The sequence below is a fragment of the Bombina bombina genome, chromosome 1 (genome assembly GCF_027579735.1).
Source record: "Bombina bombina isolate aBomBom1 chromosome 1, aBomBom1.pri, whole genome shotgun sequence".
Classification (NCBI taxonomy): domain Eukaryota; kingdom Metazoa; phylum Chordata; class Amphibia; order Anura; family Bombinatoridae; genus Bombina; species Bombina bombina.
In genome coordinates, this window is record NC_069499.1 from 1,083,501,049 (window position 1) to 1,083,524,881 (window position 23,833).

Below are 23,833 nucleotides of genomic sequence, written 5' to 3' on the forward strand. Positions count from 1 at the left end.
TTAGATTGCACGCGCAGTTCCCCAAATTTGAAGTAGGAGGACCGACCAAGAATCTTTTTCCATCTCCCAGTTCCTAAAATCGATGCCATATACACGTCCCCTGATAGGGGACGTAACAGGGATTAAACTGATAAGAATAGAACTACTTAACACACCACTCCTATCTGGTGGCACATTAGATTGCATGCGCAATGCCCCAAATTTGAAGTAGGAGGACCGACCAAGCATCTTTTTCCATCTCCCGGTTCCTAAAATCGATGCCATATACACGTCCCCTGATAGGGGACGTAACAGGGATTAAACTGATAAGAATAGTACTACTTAACACACCTTATAATAACGCAGAGAGAGGCAACGCAGAGAGAGGAGTCTGAAGAAGAGGAGTCAGAGGAGGAAGGTGGCTTTGAGGAGGTGGAAGACCAAACACAGCAGGAGTCCCAGGGGGCTTGTTGTCACCTTTCGGGGACCCTTGGTGTTGTACATGGCTGGGTGGAGGAAGAGACCTTTAATGACATCAGTGAGGACAAGGAACGGGACATGGCTAGCTTGGTATCCAACCTTGTGCAAATGGGGAGTTTGCGGTTGTGCAAATGGACTGTTTGCGGTTGTTTGCGGTGCGTTAAATGGGGGGTTTGGTCTGTCACTGTGAAGCGGGCGTAACCCTTACACTACCTGATCGATACAACATCATACCTGATGTTTTAAAGCACGTTATTCCAAACAATTTAGGAATGTTAGGTGATTTATTCCCTTTATGGATTTAAACCAGACTCTGCATCAAATAATTTTCCATGGGAGTTTTGCTATGGATCCCCCTCCGGCATGCCACAGTCCAGGTGTTAGTCCCCTTGAAACAACTTTTCCATCACTATTGTGGCCAGAAAGAGTCCCTGTGGGTTTTAAAATTCGCCTGCCTATTGAAGTCTATGGCGGTTTGCCCGGTTCGCCCGTTCGCGAACAGTTGTGGAAGTTCGCGCTCGCCATTTGCGAACCCAAATTTTTATGTTCACGACATCACTACCAGTAACATTAGAAAAATACATTTGGTAAGTAGGTCACTTTGGCCCCGATGATCGAACGTGCTATGAGGCGGCAAAATATTCAAAGGGATACGCTATGTCAAGTGAGTCAAAATATTCCAAGCTCCCTACATAGTGGCATCGCCGACAGGTGTTTACTGTACATGCCATTAGTCTGCAAAGCTGGCTATAGATAACAGCTAGCATCTCCGATCATATTGGCGATGTATAGTAAAGGGATCCCTTGAATATAACTGCTGTTCCTAATCCTAATACCCCTAATACCACAAGTATCTATCCTATTACCCCTATGCCGCAATATACCCACCGGAAATACTAAACTATTAACCCCTATTTCTCCACATACCCACCGCAAGTTGCTAATTATTAATGCCGCCACATACCCCAGATGCAAATTAACCTAACACCTAACCCCCTAAACTAAACCCCCTAAATTAACAAAAAATAAAAATCTAACAGGTATATTACAAGTTATGCGCGCTATAGGGAATTTAATGAATGCAACAAAAGTTGCGTAATTTAAGCCTCTATACAGTGTAGCCATTACAAGTTTCGAAACAGCCGGCTTGGGCATGCAAAATGGTTGCATTGAGCTCCATAACGCACAAAATACATGCACTGTTTTGACGTGCTCGTGCACACTTTCCCTATAGACATCAATGGGGAGACGCTGTCTAAAAAAAAAATGAACACCTGCAATCGCGGAATGAAAAGCTCCGTAATGCAGCCCCATTGATGCCTATGGGGAAAAAAAGAGTAATGTTTAAACCTAACACCCTAGCATAAACCCCACATCTAAACACCCCTAATCTGCCGCCCCTTACATCGCCGCCACCTACATATTGTTATTAACCCCTAATCTGCCAATCCCGATATCACCGCAACCGAAATAAATATATTAACCCCTAACCTGCCGTTCCCAATATCGCCGCCACTATACTAAAGTTATTAACCCCTATTCCCCTGCACCCCAACATCGCCCACACTATAATAAATATATTAACCCCAATTCCACCGCTCTCCGACATCACCGCAACTAAATAAAGCTATTAACCCCTAAACCTCTGGCCTTCCACATCACTACCACTAAATAAATATATTAACCCCTAAACCGCCAGCCCCCCACATCGCAAAAACCTAAATTAAACTATTAACCCCTAAACCTAACTGTAACCCTAACCCTAACGTAACCCTAACACCCCCTAACTTTAACATAATTAAAATAGAGCTAAATTGAAGTTACAATTATTAACTAACTACAATCTTACCTGTGAAATAAAACCTAAGCTAGCTACAATATAACTAATAGTTATATTGTAGGTAGCTTAGGTTTTATTTTTATTTCACAGGTAAGTTTGTATTTATTTTAACTAGGTAGACTAGTTAGTAAATAGTTATTAACTATTTACTAACTACCTAGCTAAAATATATACAAACTTACCTGTGAAATAAAACCTAAGCTGCCTTACACTAAAACCTAACATTACAAAAATTAAAACTACCATTACAAAAAATAAAAAAGCCTAATCTATAATAAACTACCAAGGGCCCTTAAAAAGGTCTTTTTGTGAGCCCTCAAAGGGCCTTTTGTAGGGCATTGCCCTAAAGTTAACAACTCTTTTGCTACAAAACAAAACAAACACCCCCTAACAGCATACAAACCCCCACCCCCCAAACACACAAAATAAAAATAAAGTAAAACCTAATCTACCCATTGCCCTGAAAAGGGCATTCGTATGGGCATTGCCTTTAAATGGGCATTTAGCTATTTTTCCTATCCTTAAAAGGGCATTCAGCTCTTTTATGAAATGCCCAACCCTTAATCTAAAAAAAAAAACACACCCCAAAACGAAAAAAAATTACACAAAATAACAAACGAATTATCAAAAATAATAAAAATTATTCCTATTCTAAAACCCATTTAAAAAAAACACCCCAACATAAAAAACCTAATCTAGGTTTAATAGGGCTTAATAACTTTATTATAGTGGTGACAATGTCGGGGAGCGGAGGAATAGGGGTTAACACATTTTAATAGAGGCGGCAATGTTGGGAGCGTCAGATTAGGGGTTAATAACTTAAAAATAGTGTTTGCGATGCGGGAGGGCCTCGGTTTAAGGGTTAATAGGTAGTTTATGGGTGTTAGTGTACTTTGTAACACTTTAGGTATGAGTTTTATGTAACAGTTTTGTTGCATAAAACTGATAACTACTGCTCTCAGATGGCGGTACGGATCTTGTCGTTAAAGGCTGTAACTCAAGCTTTTTAGCTTACTGCAAAACTTGTAATGGCTGCGCTATGGAAGTCCCATGAAAAAATGACACTTTTACGTGTGCGGAACTGAAGTTCCGTTACAGGCTAATAGGCTTGCAGTACAGCTATACCGACAACACTCGTAATGGCTGCAGTGCTTTTTTAAAGCTGAAATTACCCTTTTTTAGTGATAAAGACGAACGCACAACTTTTAATCTAGGTGTAAGTAAATAAAAATAAATATTAAACCTAAACTGCCACGACCACAAATGCAATCTAACCATACTCTACTTAACACCTAAACCCCCTCTAAACTAACCCCCCCACTAAACTAACCCTCCCTCTAAACTAAGCCCCCCTCTAAACTAACCCCACTAAGTTACAAAAAAACCCTCTCAGTTACAAAAAATATTAAACTACAGTATTCAAAATAAAAAACCCACCATGATACCTAACACTAAACTACATGGCCCATAAAATAAAAACCCACCCAAAAAAAACCCTAACACTAAAATAAATTACAATCACCCTTAAAAGGGCCTTTTGTAGGGCATTACCCTAAAGCAATCAGCTCTTTTTGAAAAAAAAAAAACATTCTTAAAAATAAAAAAACACCCCAAAAAAAGCCCTAACTTACCCCATGAGTGGTACTCACCGTTGGGTAATCCAGCTCCTCTTGAACTAACGATGGGCCCTCTTCATCCAGGTTCCTTGAATCAGTGGCCCATCTTTGTGAAGACGACCTCGGCGGCCTCTTCTGCTACCTCCGCTCCGCAAATCTTCATCAACGTCGGGGCCCTCTACATCCCAGTTCTTGGCTACGATGGCCCATCTTCGCGGAGGCTCTTCTCTTCATGCGTTTGCCGCTGCACTCTGAAATTCTGATAGCGCGGAACCCCAATATATAGGGGTACCACTTATTTTCGATTGGCCGATTTGAAATCAGTCAATTCCTATTGGCTGATTTGAATCAGCTAATAGCAAGAACGTTTTTAAATTTAAATTCAAATTATCCGATCAGGAACCGGGATGAGGAGGACACAACGTTAATGAAGATTGTGGAGGCAGGTAAGATGCCCCCAAAGTCTACCTCTGCGAAGATGGGCCCCCAGCCCCAGGAACCCAAATGAAGTGGGCCTCAGCATTGATGAAGATTGCAGAGGCAGCGGAAGAGGCCGCCAAAGCACACCTCCGCTGCCCCAGCATAAAGAACTGGGATGAAGAGGGCCCAACATTGAATCAAGAGGAGCTGGATTACCTAATAGTGAGTACCACTTTTGGGGTTAGTTAGTTTTTTTATTTTTAAGAATAGGGTTTTTTATTTTAACTTTCTAAGCTAGGTTTTTTGAGGTAGATTTGTTATTTTGGTTGTTTTTTTATTTTATGGGCCATGTAGTTTAATGATAGGTATAATGCTGGGTTTTTTATTTTGGATACTATAGATCATTATTTTTTGTAACTTAGCTTATTTTTTTGTTCTAGTTTGCATTGGGAGGTTGCAGTTTAGGCCCCTATCTCCTAACCACCCCCCCATTCTTGTATGGGAGTTGATTAGGTGATTATTTTTAGTATTTATTAGTCCTTAATCTCATAACATCCCCATACAGGTATGAAGGCTAATTAGGTGTTTTTTGTTAGTTAGTTAGTTAGTTAGTTAGTTAGTTAGTTAGTATTTATTAGGCATTAATCTCCCTACCACCCCTAGTTCTGTATGGGCATTGCATAGGTGATTAGATTAGGGCAGTTTAGAGGTTAATAGTGCATGTATATACATTTTTTTTAATATTATGCATTCATATGTATGATGCATATTCTTTTAACTATTGTATAACAATTAGTATGTATTTATTTTTCCTTGTTGTGTTTTTTTATTTTAAACATAAATATATATTTTAAAATTTATATTCATGTTACAAAAGGCATTAGAATTAGAATTGTTTTAGTACATAACAGGCATGCTGTTATGTAATATTATAATTATAATAACTGTCCTTTAAAACATAAATATCTATATAAAAATATTTATTTATTTTTTAAATGCATCAGGGCAAGAATATCTACATGTTAATTTATATATTCAATACTTTAACTAATATGTATTATACATGACCATACATTTTATTTCAAAGATTGTAGATACAATGTAGTCAGGCCTTGCATTGATGTTCAATATATAAAATGGTATGCTTGTATATTGCACATTGTTTTAAGTATTGCATATACATTACAATGTATTTATGTTAGCTTGTTGTGTTTATTAGTGATAGCATAGATATATAGGTTAATATTATGTGATAGTAGTCAGTAGCATTAAATTATATTTTTACCTAACAGGAATGCAGTTGTGTAGAACTATAATGTTAATTATACTGTCTTCAATTACAAATAATAAAAACAACCAGCAACAATAATTACATTTTAGTTTATATGCAAATATTTAAACATTATGCATTCTACATAATAATGCATCATTTTAAATATTGAATATGTATGTGTAGGGACTTAGTCTCTTCAGTTAGTTTTAGGTTATGGCAGTTTAGGGGTCAAAGTTTAAATGATATGCATAGTCATGTACAATGCATATTGGTTAAAGCATTGTATATATCTATAGACTAAAGTACTTAATGATGCTTTGTATTATTTTAAACATAAACATATATTTTAACTATATTTATGTTTGAAATAATAGCAAACAACCATTAAATAATTTTTAAGATATCTACAATACTTTAAATAATCATTGTACATGACATTGCATATTTTGTCAAGGAGATGTGGTAACCAGATTTGAATTGTCCCCCATTCCTCCCAGAAGGTAGCACTCCCAAACAAGTAGTATTCCTAGGTGCCTCATCAAATTGCTGACAACATATTAAAAGGGTGACTTGATCCCCTGTACCCTGCTTGATCGGCACCCCTTTTAAGAAATGGCAGACTGGAACTTAATTCGTGACTGGCGCTGGGTTTTGCCTGCACTCCAGCGAGCTACCGCCGGCATTTTAGTGCATCTCTGTGACACATTATTTAGACATTGATTTTTAGTTTAGCGAAATAGCTTCATATTTATAATGAGTAGGTTTATTATTTAGTAATGTTTATTATAGTGAGATATTTTTTGACTATAGGCAGTATGTGGGAGTTAGCTGGGGCGTTTCAGGGGAGTGTAGGTTAGACATTACGTAAGTGTAGGCGGTATTAGGGACTTAACTGTGGGTTTCAGGGGTGTGTAGCTTAGCGGTGATGTAGGTGTAGGCGGTCGGTGGGAGGTAGCGGGGCATGTAGTGGGAGTAGCCTGTACTTTGCTTCGGACACATCGACACAAGATCGATTTGTTTTAAGCAGCAAAGTGTAGGTTGTGAGGAGGGCAGCGGCCATGTTTGTCTCGCCAGCTAGCAGCTATCAAGACTGCATCGCCTGAGCTATTTAGTGTAGGTGTAGTAAACATTACGTCCCCACGGCAATATTTAAAGTGTGCCTACACTGAAAATATTTTTAGTTTCAGTGAGCGCACTGTATGTGCCATGTAGGCACACTTCAAATAGCCCCCCTCCCCAGCAAAATGCTGATTGACTTTGATGGGAGAGACATCACCGCTTGCTAGCATTGTTTGGACATGCCCCTTTCTACAAATATCATGACGGTCTGTTAATGCTTTGAATATTGGGGCCTTATATTCAACTACATCAGTTTCATATAGTCTTTGTACTGGTATATAATGCAGGCAGGGCCGTCTTTAATATTGACTGGTCCCTGGGCAAACATTTTCTTGCCCCCCCCCATGCAATTTCGCTCTCCACCCCAACATCCTAAAAAACAACTTAATCAATTTATTTTATTAGTCCAGCAGGGGCTAATCATTAAAACAAAAAAATTGCAATATATGAAACTGGACATAAGCAGTACTAATTAGTAAATAAATACTGTATATAAATTCCTCCACTGTGCATTAATTTAATATGCTTTTGAATGTGATTCTGGTGTGAGGTTAGCTGGTTAAAGAGATTTAGGACAGCCAACAGGAGCAAAGCAAGGTAAAGACTGAGAAGGAAGCATGGAGGTGCAGACAAATATAAGTTTACTGACTGGAACAGCAGAACTACTATGGGAAGCTGTAAAATCTGAGACAGAGAGAAAAAAAAACTATAAACATAAACCTTACCTTAATGTGTGAAGTATCAGCATGACACTATACATCAGCCTCAGCCGCACATGTCACTTCTTTGCTAGGAACAAGTTCCCTCTCACCCTGTACTAGACAATGCTGCATGGGGGAGGGGTGTGTGTGCACTCAGTTATTCTTCCCACTAACACCTTTCTACAAAGCACTATTCCCCTAACACACTTCAGTTACTTGATCTTAGGGCCACAGCAGAAATAACAGGAATAAGGGGACCAGCAGACTGGATGCTGTCTGCCCAAGGCTGCATGGATACAGTGTGAGACGAGTCACACAGCCTCAAGACTGAAGAGAGCAGTGTGTGTAGCTGCACAGATGCTCAAATCCTCACGTGCCTGCCGCTCCAGCTTTCTGATGCATGCGCCTATAGTCAGCCCTACCCAGAAACAATTCCCACCACCAGAGCAGTTACCTGGTAACAGTGGTAACCCCAGAAGGACATTTTCTGATGCAGTGGGATAGGCTGGATGCTAAGTTAGGGCTTAGCATTCAGAGCTGCACAGTGCACATCTAAAACAGCACATGACACTAGCTTGGCATGTCACTTGACACCCGCACGGTCTGGCACAGTTTCTCACAAATAAATATAAGCAGAGAACTTTTGACTGTGACAGTATTAGGACTGACTGTGTGTCCCCCATGTCACATGACATCAGCAGTCTGATATGAACAAAAAAAATTTTTTTTTTTTTTAAGACTCTTGGTCCCCTCAACAAAGACTGGGCCCTGGGCAGCTGCCCCTTTTGCCCTATGTTAAAGACGGCCCTGAATGCCGGTATGAATTTATTGTATTACAAAATGTTTTCAGAAATAAACAGGAGAGGAAAATTATTTTTGTAAATAGTACTCAAACCTTTACCTGCTCAAAGGAAAAAGAGAGGGGGCATTAGAGAACTTTGTTTTCTGATGCATCTAAAAAAAAAAAAGGGAGTTTTACAATTTAATACAGCTATTTTGTATTTGAGAAACAGATGCATTTCGTTTTTATTCTTGTGGGGTATTTGACTACTCACCAGTGGTCACTTGTACACAAAACATGCTCTTCCTGTTAGCTAACAATTTTTTTTTTAATGCAAAAATATATTCTTAACATGTCTGAATAGCGTTTTTTTATATACATAATTAAAATATTTTGAGTTTAAGATACAAACAGACCAAAATCAATCAATGTATTTCAGTGCTTCATCACTTAAAAATTAATGAATAACATTAAGAAAGTAAACCATAGATCCTCATTTCCTTGTGAAGTAAACATACTTTTATCAGAATAAGCTGCTTTAATTTCACTGAGTCTTTCCTATTAGTGTAGAATGATCATTAACACCCAGTTGCTCAGTAAGCCAAAGCAGATAGCCAATTAAATTAAATTAGTACAGCAAGGCTGAAGAACTGTTCTTTCATCAGCCCCATTCAGACAGCGTGCTGCAGTATGACAATAGAATCTTTACAAGCAACTAAAATTAACGTTTTCATTTCATTGTCTGTTTTTTTTAATCTGTATGCATTTAAAATACCCATTGTCCACATAAAACTGCATTAGGGAGTTTCTTTCGCTGAGTCTGTTAAATGGGCTGGAACTAGATAGGATTAGTGTTTAACCTCTTCAGATCTGGGTGGTTTAACATTTCATTATGTATCACTTCATTTTAAGGGATCGTAATTTGGCAACAAAGTTCAACCTATCGGTGTGTGTGTATATCTATATATATCTATATATCTATATCTATATCTATATATACAGTATATATATATATATATATATATCCTCCATGTGTATCTGCACTCTCAATGTCCAATAGTCGCCAACCAGGGTGCCAGATCAGTAAGTATTCATAGTAATCTGCAACATAGGACTGCACTCACTGGATTTATGTAAAAAATCTCTTTAATTAGGTACCTAATTAAAGAGATTTTTTACATAAATCCAGTGAGTGCAGTCCTATGTTGCAGATTACTATATATATATATATATATATATATATATATATATATATATATATATATATATATACTGTATAAATATATATATATATATTTCTATATATAAATATGTATATCCGAGTAAATTTAGAATTGAAACACTTATCACTTTAGAAACTGAGATAACTTGTTCTTTTTTTTATCAAGATGAACCTGAGCAGCATTAAAGTCATTCTTTCTTTGTTGCATAAAACATATGGCATTTTAAAATGTACTATAGTTATTTTTTTTTTAATAGATAATCCCGCAGTTTAAGCGGGTTACCAGAAATAACAGTGAACAAGCCAACAAACAACTGCAATTGGAGGAGATAAGGAATAAGTTCAAACAGCGTGGTTATAAGAAACAACATCTCACATCGGCCTATATTGAGGCTATCAATACCACACAGAAGGAAGCATTGAAGAAGATTGTACCGGAGGCACCACCTAGAGAGCGAATGATACTTACAACCACTTTTACTCCAGACAAAGTCGTCTTGCCGAAGATTCTACGTGACCATTGGGACATTGTCTCAACTGATAGAGGACTATCCTGTGAATCCATGGACTTACCGATTGTTGGTTACAGGAGGGCAGTCTCCTTAAGAGATCATTTGATGCAACCCGACAATAGACTAAGTTATAGGTCTAAAACATGGTTATACACCACCAAAAATGGGTGCTTCCGATGTAGTTGATGCACCACATGCAGTGGGATGACCCAGAGCAAATTTTTCACACATCCTTGGACAAACAAGAAATTTGCAATTAGACATAGGGTCACATGCACCACAAATTAAATAGTATACATGATTCACTGTCTATGTGGTAAGTTCTATGTCGGCAAGACACAGGATGATGCCCGCACTAGAATGGCCAATCACAGGTCAGCCATCAGAGCGGCCTTGAACAGTGGCAAATCAGATCAGCCTGTGGCCAGGCATTTTCTTCAGGCAAAACATAAAAACACTGATTTACGATTCATCATCATAGACCACATAGGCTGCTATTGCTAAGAGAGAGCAGGTGGATCTTCACGTTGGACACTTTGGTCCCTAGGGGACTGAATGTTAATCTGGATATGCAGTGCTTCTTATAAATTATAAATATTGACCCTTTGGTAAGGGTATTTTGGTTACTATACTGAAAGTATATATCTGATGGTTATTACCATTTTTCTATGACATGATAGAATAACAGTTAAAGACTCCAGAAAGGTATTTAATTTGGATGTGTGGTTAATTATCTGAATAGTTTGATTCCTCATGGCCCTTGGTATATATGGGCTAGAGTGGCCAGGATTTGTGACAGGCTACCACATGGTGGTTTGGATACTGAATATTTGATAGCAATTACATTATGGAATAATAGTTGTAATGTATTTAACTGGGATGCGTGGTTAAATGTGTGATTAAATTGACTTATCAATTTTTCTGGTATACATGGGCTATATTAGCCATGATAGTAACATGTAAGAGTATATTTGTATTATCTGACTGTACACTTATTTTATGATTCAATTGTATGATATAATTATGATCAAATGTTACAGTAAGTTGAATATCAATCATACTCAGGATGGTCTTTACTTGTGCATACATAAATTTGCTATATGTTTTATTTATGAGCTCCGTATATAGTAGACCATTGAATATGGAGGACATCCCCATTAGGGATACTGTAAGTTATGTTATGTTAATGCGGGCACAACAGGGTGATAAGTGTTAATGAGTTGTGGTCTATGTCTGTACTAAGATCTGTGGCGCCAGCGTTTGGTGAGTATGTTGGGTCATCTTTGCGCTCTGTACATTGCATTGAAGATCTCTAAGCATTTTTTAGTATTTTTTTAGTATGCTGTAACTTGTATAAAGTCTTACTTCTATTAGGCCGTCTCTAGTACTATGTTGTATCTAGTCCGTTTTATGATTCATGGCAATATTGTCTGATTAACCGTTAATGTCTAAGTATAGACCATGGTACTTTGTAGATTTTTGTATATTTTGTATATTGGTATGATGCAGTAACAATGACAGTATGTGATATCACTATGGGAGTGGTTCACGGATAGGAACTACGTATGATTGGTTGCCAGGTTTTGTTTATGGTTGCTAAGCAACCTTACGTGAATAACAAATTTGTAAATGGATTACTGATTATATCAGGCTTTGTTTATGGTTGCTAAGCAACCTTACATGAATAAAAAAAAATTGTAAATGGATTACCGATTACAGCATGCTGAGGTTAGCTTGGTTTATGATTCCGGAGTAGGTTGCTTATATTGATGTGATTAACAGTGAAACCGTATGTGTGATATATAGTCACCGCATCTATCTTTGTTATATCAGCGCCATACACATAGTTGGGACATTTAGACCACTTAATTGAGCCCTCAATAATACATAATACATATCATGCAAACTTTATTCACTTTTGTACAACATATACTATGTCTCTTGCTATTTTGGGGTTGTGCTCTTTGCTTTTAATCAATTTTTATTAAACTTTTGCCATGGTGACTTTTTTGAGCCTCTAGGGCCTCTGTATGGTCTCTCACGCATGCACAGTTGCGCTGAAGGGACGCCACACGCACTAGCAGGATCATTACCAGGTAAAGCACATAAATTGTTTTTCTCACTGTTTGTTTTGTAAGGTCTGAGGACGGGGGTAACCTCGAAAACGTTCACCTGAAGTAAAGTTTGGTGTTTATTACGGAGAGTGCCTTTCTTGCTTCATTTTGATATATATTTATATATATATATATATATATATATATACAGTATATATACTGTATATATTATGTTTGTTGGCCATTTCACTTTTCACTACAGAGCTGTAGGATCAGTATTCTATCCCTAGGGATTAGTTGTGCAAAAATATACACTTCCTTTTAATTTTAAAATCATTTTAAATATCTTGATAGTAATCCTTTTTCATGCACAAAAAACTATTTTAATATTTATAAATAAAGCTCTATAACATTTTTAAGTGTTTAATGTCCCACAGTTTAATTTTCCCCCACAATTTGTTTTCGATATGCCAATGATGTGAGAGGCCAAACAACCTTTGTCCTAAATGAAGCAATTATCAGAGGAGAGCGATTATGCCTCTCTATGGGACTGATGATCTAAAACTCTTGTCTCTGGTCAGGCTATTTAAGACGACTCTTCAGTACTATGAGGTTCCTCAAATAATTTTAGAAAGGTCAATTTTAAAGGGCCATTATAGTAGAAAAATGATGTGCTCTAATTTGTTAGAGCATGTTAGACAAGCAATCCTGCACTACTATGTGGACCCAATCAGCAGCACTAGTCGCATAACAGAGGTGCAGGGTCGCTAGTCTTATAATTGTATTATCTAACACAATAGAGCATGTAATTTTGTACCCTAATGGCCCTTTAACTTGAGACCTGTTTATCTAGCTGTGAAGGGTTCTAAATGTGAAAAAGAACAGTGGCATCTCTAGAAATGGAATGTAGTGGGGCACTTCCAGGAGGTCAACCAGTAATTTGTGGGTGGGGCTGGGACAGGAGGACAGGGCTGCATGTTGTGTCATTGGTAGGAAAGCAAGGGACAACCACTGTAGGGAGGCACATTGGGAGACAGTCATTATGCTGGGGGTGGGGGGCTAGTGCTCCTCTGTCAACTCCACTGAAAGAGAGGCTTCTACATTGCAAAATACTGCTAAAAAGATTTTTCATTATTTATCTTTCTCCAACATAGGTGTGTCCGGTCCACGGCGTCATCCTTACTTGTGGGATATTCTCTTCCCCAACAGGAAATGGCAAAGAGTCCCAGCAAAGCTGGTCACATGATCCCTCCTAGGCTCCGCCCACCCCAGTCATTCTCTTTGCCGTTGCACAGGCAACATCTCCACGGAGATGGTTAAGAGTTTTTTGGTGTTTAAATGTAGTTTTTATTCTTCAATCAAGTGTTTGTTATTTTAAAATAGTGCTGGTATGTACTATTTACTCTGAAACAGAAAAAAGATGAAGATTTCTGTTTGTAAGAGGAAGATGATTTTAGCAGAAGTTACTAAAATCGATTGCTGTTTCCATACAGGACTGTTGAGATGAAGTAACTTCAGTTGGGGGAAACAGTTGGCAGACTTTTCTGCTTAAGGTATGACTGGCCATATTTCTAACAAGACTATGTAATGCTGGAAGGCTGTCATTTCCCCTTATGGGGACCGGTAAGCCATTTTCTTAGTTAAATAAAAGAATAAAGGGCTTCATAAGGGCTTAAAAAACTGGTAGACATTTCTCTGGGCGTGGTTGGGTCTCAGCAAAGCATATAGCTGGGACTGTATAGGGGTTAAATGTAAAAACGGCTCCGGTTTCGTTAATTTAAGGGTTAAAGCTCTGAAATTTGGTGTGCAATACTTTTAATGCTTTAAGACACTGTGGTGAAATTTTGGTGAATTTTGAACAATTCCTTCATACTTTTTCACATAAGATTCTATCCTTTCTACAAGAAGGTTTGGAGAAAGGATTATCTGCAAGTTCTCTGAAGGGACAGATCTCTGCTTTATCTGTTTTACTTCACAAAAGACTGGCAGCTGTGCCAGATGTTCAAGCATTTGTTCAGGCTCTGGTTAGAATCAAGCCTGTTTACAGACCTTTGACTCCTCCCTGGAGTCTAAATCTAGTTCTTTCAGTTCTTCAAGGGGTTCCGTTTGAACCCTTACATTCCGTAGATATTAAGTTATTATCTTGGAAAGTTTTGTTTTTGGTTGCAATTTCTTCTGCTAGAAGAGTTTCAGAGTTATCTGCTCTGCAGTGTTCTCCGCCCTATCTGGTGTTCCATGCAGATAAGGTGGTTTTGCGTACTAAGCCTGGTTTTCTTCCGAAAGTTGTTTCCAACAAAAATATTAACCAGGAGATAGTTGTACCTTCTTTGTGTCCGAATCCAGTTTCAAAGAAGGAACGTTTGTTACACAATTTGGACGTAGTCCGTGCTCTAAAATTCTATTTAGAGGCTACTAAAGATTTCAGACAAACATCTTCCTTGTTTGTTGTTTATTCTGGTAAAAGGAGAGGTCAAAAAGCGACTTCTACCTCTCTTTCCTTTTGGCTTAAAAGCATTATCCGATTGGCTTATGAGACTGCCGGACGGCAGCCTCCTGAAAGAATCACAGCTCACTCCACTAGGGCTGTGGCTTCCACATGGGCCTTCAAGAACGAGGCTTCTGTTGACCAGATATGTAAGGCAGCGACTTGGTCTTCACTGCACACTTTTGCCAAATTTTACAAATTTGATACTTTTGCTTCTTCGGAGGCTATTTTTGGGAGAAAGGTTTTGCAAGCCGTGGTGCCTTCCATTTAGGTGACCTGATTTGCTCCCTCCCTTCATCCGTGTCCTAAAGCTTTGGTATTGGTTCCCACAAGTAAGGATGACGCCGTGGACCAGACACACTTATGTTGGAGAAAACAGAATTTATGCTTACCTGATAAATTACTTTCTCCAACGGTGTGTCCGGTCCACGGCCCGCCCTGGTTTTTTAATCAGGTCTGATGAATTATTTTCTCTAACTACAGTCACCACGGTATCATATGGTTTCTCCTATATATATTTCCTCCTGTCCGTCGGTCGAATGACTGGGGTGGGCGGAGCCTAGGAGGGATCATGTGACCAGCTTTGCTGGGACTCTTTGCCATTTCCTGTTGGGGAAGAGAATATCCCACAAGTAAGGATGACGCCGTGGACCGGACACACCGTTGGAGAAAGTAATTTATCAGGTAAGCATAAATTCTGTTTTTTTGATAATTTCAGTTTTCAAACATTGGGCTCTATGTCTCACAGGGGCTGTTGCTTTTACTGCTCACCTCCAAATGTGAGAACAAATACACTTAAAACATTCAAGATTTTTATACTGAGGCTGTTTTGTGCAGATTGTTGTTTTTTTCCCTTAAGTTCATGTTTGTCCTTTAAACAAACAGAGGGTGTTAGGATATAGTAAAGGATTTATTTAATGTCTGGATTACATTACTAGGCAAGATTCAGTTATAGGCTCCAGTAAATCCTTTGGGCACTTATGATAATACTTTTTATTCCATATTATTGCTCAGTGGCTTTAAATCAATCGGATTAATGGGCAGAGTAATGTGTATATGTCTGATTGAAATTCATAAGGTCAAAAACTAAAATAAAAATCAATTTGTAAGGTATGAAAACTTATGCAATACAATTTCACATCCATAAATGTAAAGAATCAGTTCAAATACTTCAAGAGCTGTATTGGGAGGAATTCATTGAAGGGACCTGTTAAGTACTTTTATAATATCCTGACACAATCATGGAACTAAAGAGACAATACCTGAAATAAACACTTAAAGAAGTTACTTTTTTTTTCTTTCTCTTTTCTGATTCAAGTGTTATTTATGTTTAACCCCCACAAAGAAGCTAGAGACATGTACAGTATAATACTGTTTTGGAGCATCCATCATTGCAAGTTCCAAGTAACATAAGTTCTACAGGGAGTGCAGAATTATTAGGCAAATGAGTATTTTGACCACATCATCCTCTTCATGCATGTTGTCTTACTCCAAGCTGTATAGGCTCGAAAGCCTACTACCAATTAAGCATATTAGGTGATGTGCATCTCTGTAATGAGAAGGGGTGTGGTCTAATGACATCAACACCCTATATCAGGTGTGCATAATTATTAGGCAACTTCCTTTCCTTTGGCAAAATGGGTCAAAAGAAGGACTTGACAGGCTCAGAAAAGTCAAAAATAGTGAGATATCTTGCAGAGGGATGCAGCACTCTTAAAATTGCAAAGCTTCTGAAGCGTGATCATCGAACAATCAAGCGTTTCATTCAAAATTGTCAACAGGGTCGCAAGAAGCGTGTGGAAAAAACAAGGTGCAAAATAACTGCCCATTAACTGAGAAAAGTCAAGCGTGCAGCTGCCAAGATGCCACTTGCCACCAGTTTGGCCATATTTCAGAACTGCAACATCACTGGAGTGCCCAAAAGCACAAGGTGTGCAATACTCAGAGACATGGCCAAGGTAAGAAAGGCTGAAAGACGACCACCACTGAACAAGACACACAAGCTGAAACGTCAAGACTGGACCAAGAAATATCTCAAGACTGATTTTTCTAAGGTTTTATGGACTGATGAAATGAGAGTGAGTCTTGATGGGCCAGATGGATGGGCCCGTGGCTGGATTGGTAAAGGGCAGAGAGCTCCAGTCCGACTCAGACGCCAGCAAGGTGGAGGTGGAATACTGGTTTGGGCTGGTATCATCAAAGATGAGCTTGTGAGGCCTTTTCGGGTTGAGGATGGAGTCAAGCTCAACTCCCAGTCCTACTGCCAGTTTCTGGAAGACACCTTCTTCAAGCAGTGGTACAGGAAGAAGTCTGCATCCTTCAAGAAAAACATGATTTTCATGCTCCATCACAAGCGTCCAAGTACTCCACAGCGTGGCTGGCAAGAAAGGGTATAAAAGAAGAAAATCTAATGACATGGCCTCCTTGTTCACCTGATCTGAACCCCATTGAGAACCTGTGGTCCATCATCAAATGTGAGATTTACAAGGAGGGAAAACAGTACACCTCTCTGAACAGTGTCTGGGAAGCTGTGGTTGCTGCTGCACGCAATGTTGATGGTGAACAGATCAAAACACTGACAGAATCCATGGATGGCAGGCTTTTGAGTGTCCTTGCAAAGAAAGGTGGCTATATTGGTCACTGATTTGTTTTTGTTTTGTTTTTGAATGTCAGAAATGTATATTTGTGAATGTTGAGATGTTATATTGGTTTCACTGGTAAAAATAAATAATTGAAATGGGTATATATTTGTTTTTTGTTAAGTTGCCTAATAATTATGCACAGTAATAGTCACCTGCACACACAGATATCCCCCTAAAATAGCTAAAACTAAAAACAAACTAAAAACTACTTCCAAAAATATTCAGCTTTGATATTAATGAGTTTTTTGGGTTCATTGAGAACATGGTTGTTGTTCAATAATAAAATTAATCCTCAAAAATACAACTTGCCTAATAATTCTGCACTCCCTGTATAAATCAGTCAAGATTGGCAGTCACACATACCCACTAGTTATTGACAATTTCCAGCTTGTCAGCTGCTCCCAAACAGGACATTACTCCTTTAAAGGGACACTCAGGTTAAATTAAATTTTCATGATTCAGATACAGCATGTCATTTTAAACAACTTTCCAATTTACTTATATTAAAAAAAATGTGCACCATCTTTTATATTTACAATTTTTGAATCACCAGATCCTACTGAGCATGTGCAAGAATTCACAGACTATACGTATATGCATTTGTGATTGGCTGATTGCTATCACATGGTACAAGGGGAGTGGAAATATACATAACTTTGAAATTAGTTATAAAAAAAATCTATTACTCATTTGAAGTTCAGACTAAGTGCTATTGCATTGTCTTGTTATCTTGCATTTGTTGATTATGTAAATCTAATGTGTTGACTGGTCCTTTAAAGGGGTTACACAATAAGCTTGAGTCAGTAATGCAAACATTACATGCTAATTAGAGCATATCATTTTTACACTAGAATGTCCCTTTAACTCTTTCTGCCTATTGGATGTAGCTGCTACGTCACAGGGTACTTTGCTCAGCGTACCTTGTTGAAGTAGTAGCTATGTTCAACCTTCTGCCTCATGCAGCGGTCTCGGCTGTCAGCTTTGACAGCTAAAACCGTACCAGAGGCAGAAGGCATCTGTCTTCATATGTTAAGGGAACACTGATCATTCTCCCTTTAACAAATTATGGTAGATCTCTGTTGCAAACAGAGATACTCATGCGCCACTGTTTGCATCCTCTTGCACTACTGCTGTGGGTGGTGCATCGTGGGAGGGGGGGTGGGAGGGGTTGAAAGGGGGATTCCCTTCATAAGGAAAAATAAATGTTTAGTGAGGCAGGAGAGGGAAGGGTTCCCTATGCTATGGAAAGAGGTGAGGGAGGGGGTCCTCCATATAATCAGTTAGGTGGTAGGATGGGGGGATCACTACACTACAATGGGTTTTTAAAAAAAATAGAAATAATTAAAATATATCTATACAGTATATATATATATATATATATATATATATATATATATATATATATATATAAATTGGGTACTGGCTGACATCTGCCAGTACCTAAGATGGTGGCTATTAGATAGAGGATGAGGGTTAGAGAGCTGTTAGGGGGAACAGGGAGGTGGGTGGTTGAGGAGGTTACTTACACTACAGAAATGTATATATATATATATATATATATATATATATATATATATATATATATATATATATATATATATATATATATATACACATACATATTTTATACAGGTAGCCCTCAGTTTACGCCAGGGTTAGGTTCCAGAAGGAATGGTTGTAAATCGAAACCGTTGTAAATTGAAACCCAGTTTATAATGTAAGTCAATGGGAAGTGAGGGAGATAGGTGTTATTATGACAATTTTGAGATGGGCCTGGAGCCTAATACATTATTTTTAAAGCTTTGAAATTAATAATTTAAATGCTAAACAGCATTATAAACCTAATAAAATAATCACACAACACAGAATATATAATTAAACTAAGTTAAATGAACAAAAACATTTGCTAAACAGCATTATAAACCTAATAAAATAAACACAACACAGAATATATAATTAAACTAAGTTAAATGAACAAAAATATTTGCTAAACAGCATTATTAACCTAATAAAATAATCACACAACACAGACTTCACTTGCATTTTTCTGCAAACAGTTCTTTCTATGCATTCCAATCTGGACTGATTTATAGACAGGAAGATCTTGTTCCTTTGAAATCTGCTCGATAGCTCAGTTCTGGTTAAACTGATTAATTTCAGCAACACAAGCTGACAGCTCCACCTACAGGCTATTTTAATAAATGCACTGCTTCTCAATGCTTTTCAATAGCAGTCACATGACTGGAAAAAAAGGTTGTTATTCTGAAACGGTGTAAATTGAACCATTGTAAAACGAGGGCCACCTGTATATATATATATATATATATATATATATATATATGTAGCCCTTCCTGTTGAACATTTGCACCTGTATACATTCTGCAGGAGAAGTTGCCTAGGCAACTATTAGACTGGTTGGTCATGTGATCAAGTGAAACTGAAAGAAGAGTGTAAGACACAGGAGGAAGCAGACATGTCAGAGCAGTGAAGGTGTGTGTGAGGCCTGGCTGTGTGAGAGCTGCAGACTTCATCTTGTAAAGTAACAGCATTCCTCTGCTGATTTAGTGTATGCTGCCAGCTGCAGTCTGTCCCTGTTAGAGAGCTGTGGAGAAGAATGCAGACAAAGTAAATGACTGGCAGACCTTGGAGTTTTCTTTCAGCCTGTGCAGAATCCTGTCAGTGGTAAGAAGTATCCTCTCTCCTTGTCATACTGACAGGGCATTCTGTCCATCACATAAACTTATAAACAGCTCTTCCTGTGGATTGCAGTTTCCTATGAGCTGCAACTGTTTAAATGCAGGTGGATTACCTTAAAGGGCCCCAACATTTATGTGCACCAACTGGTACCCATCAGCCATTAGGGTGAAGCCTGAGGGTGGGTTCGCAGGTGGTTTGGGAGGGTGCTGGGCCTGGTTAGAGAGAGTCGGTGTGTTAGTTAGCCACTGTATTTCTTGCCTTATTTTTATTTACCATAATCCTTTAATACATGTTCATACTGTTTTACTGTTATTACTGTGTGTGTTGTAGTTATTTATTATGTTCCTGTCTGGGAAACCCATTCTTGCCCTGGATGCCCAGTCAGGTGGAGGCACTGCCACAGTCATGTACCCCAACTCCCAGGTAGCGGAGACTCAGGATCAGCCTGCAGAGCACATGGAGGTAGCTGGGGTAAAGACCCACAGGGGTAATTGTGGGCCTAGGCCAAACCCCGTTACATTTGGTGGTACTGCTGAGATAAATTGGGGTACACCCAGTAAGGATCCGTTAATTCCCCGGCCCACACTCCCATTTGTAACAGATTGGGCCCAGCAACAGAAGGTACCATTGCATCATGCAGTGATGATATGCCAGGTACCTCCCTATAGTGAGATAAAACATGTCACCAAGTGCGTAGAGATTATACTGGGAATAGAGATGGCTACCATCAGAGACATCCTGCATGATTCATATGGTCAAACTTATGTTAGTATATTCCCATGCAGATTTGAGAGGCCGTCATAGGCCTACATGTCTATACCTTCTTGAAACAGCTCCTGAAGGATGTCGCTTAGTGTACGCTCTCCCTGATAAGGAGGAAGGGGTTACACTGCAGCAACCCTCCACTATAGGCCAAAGAGACTTTAATGTATCAAGTTATTCCCAGATTCTGTCCCCTTTGTCAGAGAAACCCCCCAGGAGATTACCGGTTACCCCTGTAGAGACTGGGGCCATCCCCAAACGAAATGTCTACTTTTCCAGTGTGCAAGGGACAACTGCCCCTAAGACCCCAGATCTAGTGGTTCCCTCATCTCCAACATCCCCAAAACCAGGCGATTCCCTATTGAGAACCACAAGTTCAGGAGAGAGTAACATATCTGAAATACTGCAAAAACTCTCAGAAGCCATAGTAACAGCTACCCATACCCACAGTTACCGTAAGCTGAAAGTGTTTTCTGGGAATCAACCTGTTCCTGCCGGGGAGGAGCCCTTTAAGGCCTGGAAGGATAATGCTGTACAATTATTGGAAGAATGGTCTTGTACGGATAACATAAAAAAACAACGGATAATGGAGAGTCTTCGTTTCCCAGCTACAAATATGATAAGGCTGTTTAGGGGAGTGAATGAACAAGCTACCGCACAAGATTACCTGAAAGTTCTGCAGGATGCGTATGGAAAATCTGAGGACTCTGATGATCTATTAATCAAGTTCCTAGCCACTAAACAGAAGGAACATGAGAAAGCTTCAGACTATATCAATCGATTACAATTGTCACTGGGAAAACTGTTTCATAATGGAGCAGTCACTGCATCTGAGTTGGATGCTCGACTATCCAAACAAATTCAGAAGGGAGGCCTTAGCAATGATCCAGTCATGATCATGTTAAGAGTTAAGTTGGATGATCAAGTCTTGTCCTATTCCACACTGATCCGAAAAGCAAAAATACTGGAGAACCAAATGTCCCCATCTCCTCCACAAAAAGGAAATTCTTCTAAAGCTGCAGATAAAGAGGATATGGAACTGTTCGTCCTTAAAAAAAAGGTAGCTGAATTAGAATTATTGTCTAAGTCATCGCCAAGAAGAACAGATTATTCTCCTACCAGGAGGCAGCACCGCAGGGAGACCACAGGAAGGTTATTCCCAGAGGAACAGTCCCCCCGAGGGAACTGTTTTAAGTGTGGAAAATCAGGGCATTTCAAGCGGGAGTGTCCCACTAATTCATCAGATACAGAAGTGGATGTGCTAGCTATTGAGCTGGAGGAGGCTCAAGCTACCAGTCCTTTCAGGAAAAGAGGAAAAAGAACCACACCCATATTATCTGTGGGGGCCAAGATCGGGCCCAAATCTCTGATACAGTTACAAATAGAAGATATTCATGCCTCGGCCTTGTTAGATACTGGATCCCAGGTCACCATCATTAATAGAGACTTCTATGACCATCATCTAAAACATATTCCCCTGGAGCCAGCAGGAGAGTTGCAGTTGTGGGGAGTGGGATCTCAGGCCCAGCCTGTAGAGGGATGTATAAGAGTGACAATAACAATCCCACAGTTAAACACAGGAATGATCTGCCCTATGGAATTGGAAGCTCTTGTATGCTCCATGAAGAAAACAATGTGCGCCCCAATAATTTTGGGTACCAACGCAAGAATGGTGCAGGACATGTTCAGGGCCTAACTAACTGAAGTGGGAGATGTATCTCTAACCAGACTGATGGAAGTCAGCCCTGTTCTAGGGAAAGAATGCCATCGACTAGCCCTACAAGCTAGACCAGGATCATGCCACTACTCGGGGAAAGAACCTTTATTTGTAAGGCCTGGAGAGACTAAGACTCTACGAGCCATAGCATCTATGCACCATGAAATATCAGGAGGAACCAGGCAATACCTCATTGAGTCCTTGCCTGAGGAGGATGCAAAAAAAGGGTGGACTCTCATACCTGAGGTGAAAGACTGGCGGAATCACTGGTGTAAAGATTTTCCCATAATGATAAGAAACTTAACACCCACAGAGATCAGAATTGATCGTCACCAGAAGATTGGTGTGATTCACTTGTTGGACCAAGTCTCTTCAGTAATGTCTGTAAAGGCAGAACAGGGAGGTGATCATGAAGGACCTATAGTTTTTGAACTGGAAGATTCTCCTCTACCACCAAAGTGGAGAGATAGCCTCCGATCCAAATTAGCTACTCGAGAGAAAGTTTTCTCCAGGAAAGAAATGGATGTGGGATGTGCAAAGAGTGCCACACATGCTATCAGACTTTCTGACCAAGCTCCTTTCAGAGAAAGATCAAGGAGAATACCCCCTCGAGATGTGGAAGATGTCCGGGATATACTCAAACAGATGGAAGAATCTGGCATTATTAAAGAGTCCAGAAGTCCATATGCCTCACCCATAGTGGTAGTTAGGAAAAAGAATGGCACAGTCCGGCTTTGCATAGACTATCGGACTTTAAACAAAAGGACTGTGCCAGATCAATATACTCTGCCAACGGATAGAAGATCTGCTAGATGCCCTTTCTGGAAGCCAGTGGTTCAGCGTCCTGGACTTGAGGTCTGGGTATTATCAGGTACCCATGAAGAAGGAGGATCAGGAAAAGACAGCTTTCATCTGTCCCTTGGGATTCTACGAGTTTACCAGGATGCCCCAAGGGGTCACTGGAGCTCCCGCCACCTTTCAAAGGCTGATGGAGAAGACTGTGGGGAATATGAATCCCAAAGAGTGCCTAGTCTATCTTGATGACCTCATAGTGTTTGGAAGGACACCAGAAGAGCACGAACAGCGATTGCTGAAGGTGTTGGATCGACTCCAAGCAGAGGGTCTGAAATTATCAATAGACAAATGTCGATTTGCACAGAACTCTGTTACATATGTAGGTCACATTGTTTCCGCACAAGGTGTGACAACTGACCCTACCAAAATTGAAGCGGTGATGAACTGGCCCAGGCCAGATAACATCAGTGAGCTGCGCTCATTTCTTGGATTCTGCGGTTACTACCGGAGGTTTGTGAAAGACTATTCAAAGATTGCTCGAGAGCTACACAACCTGTTAAAGACTACCTCAGCTATAGAGGGTGTTAAGGCGCCAAGTCCTAAAGACTCCTTCGGAAAGAAATGGACCTCAGGATGCGAAGAAGCCTTCTTAATCTTGAAGAAAAGACTCACAGAAGCTCCTGTATTGGCATATTCAGATCCCGAGAAACCATATGTGCTCCATGTTGATGCCAGTAT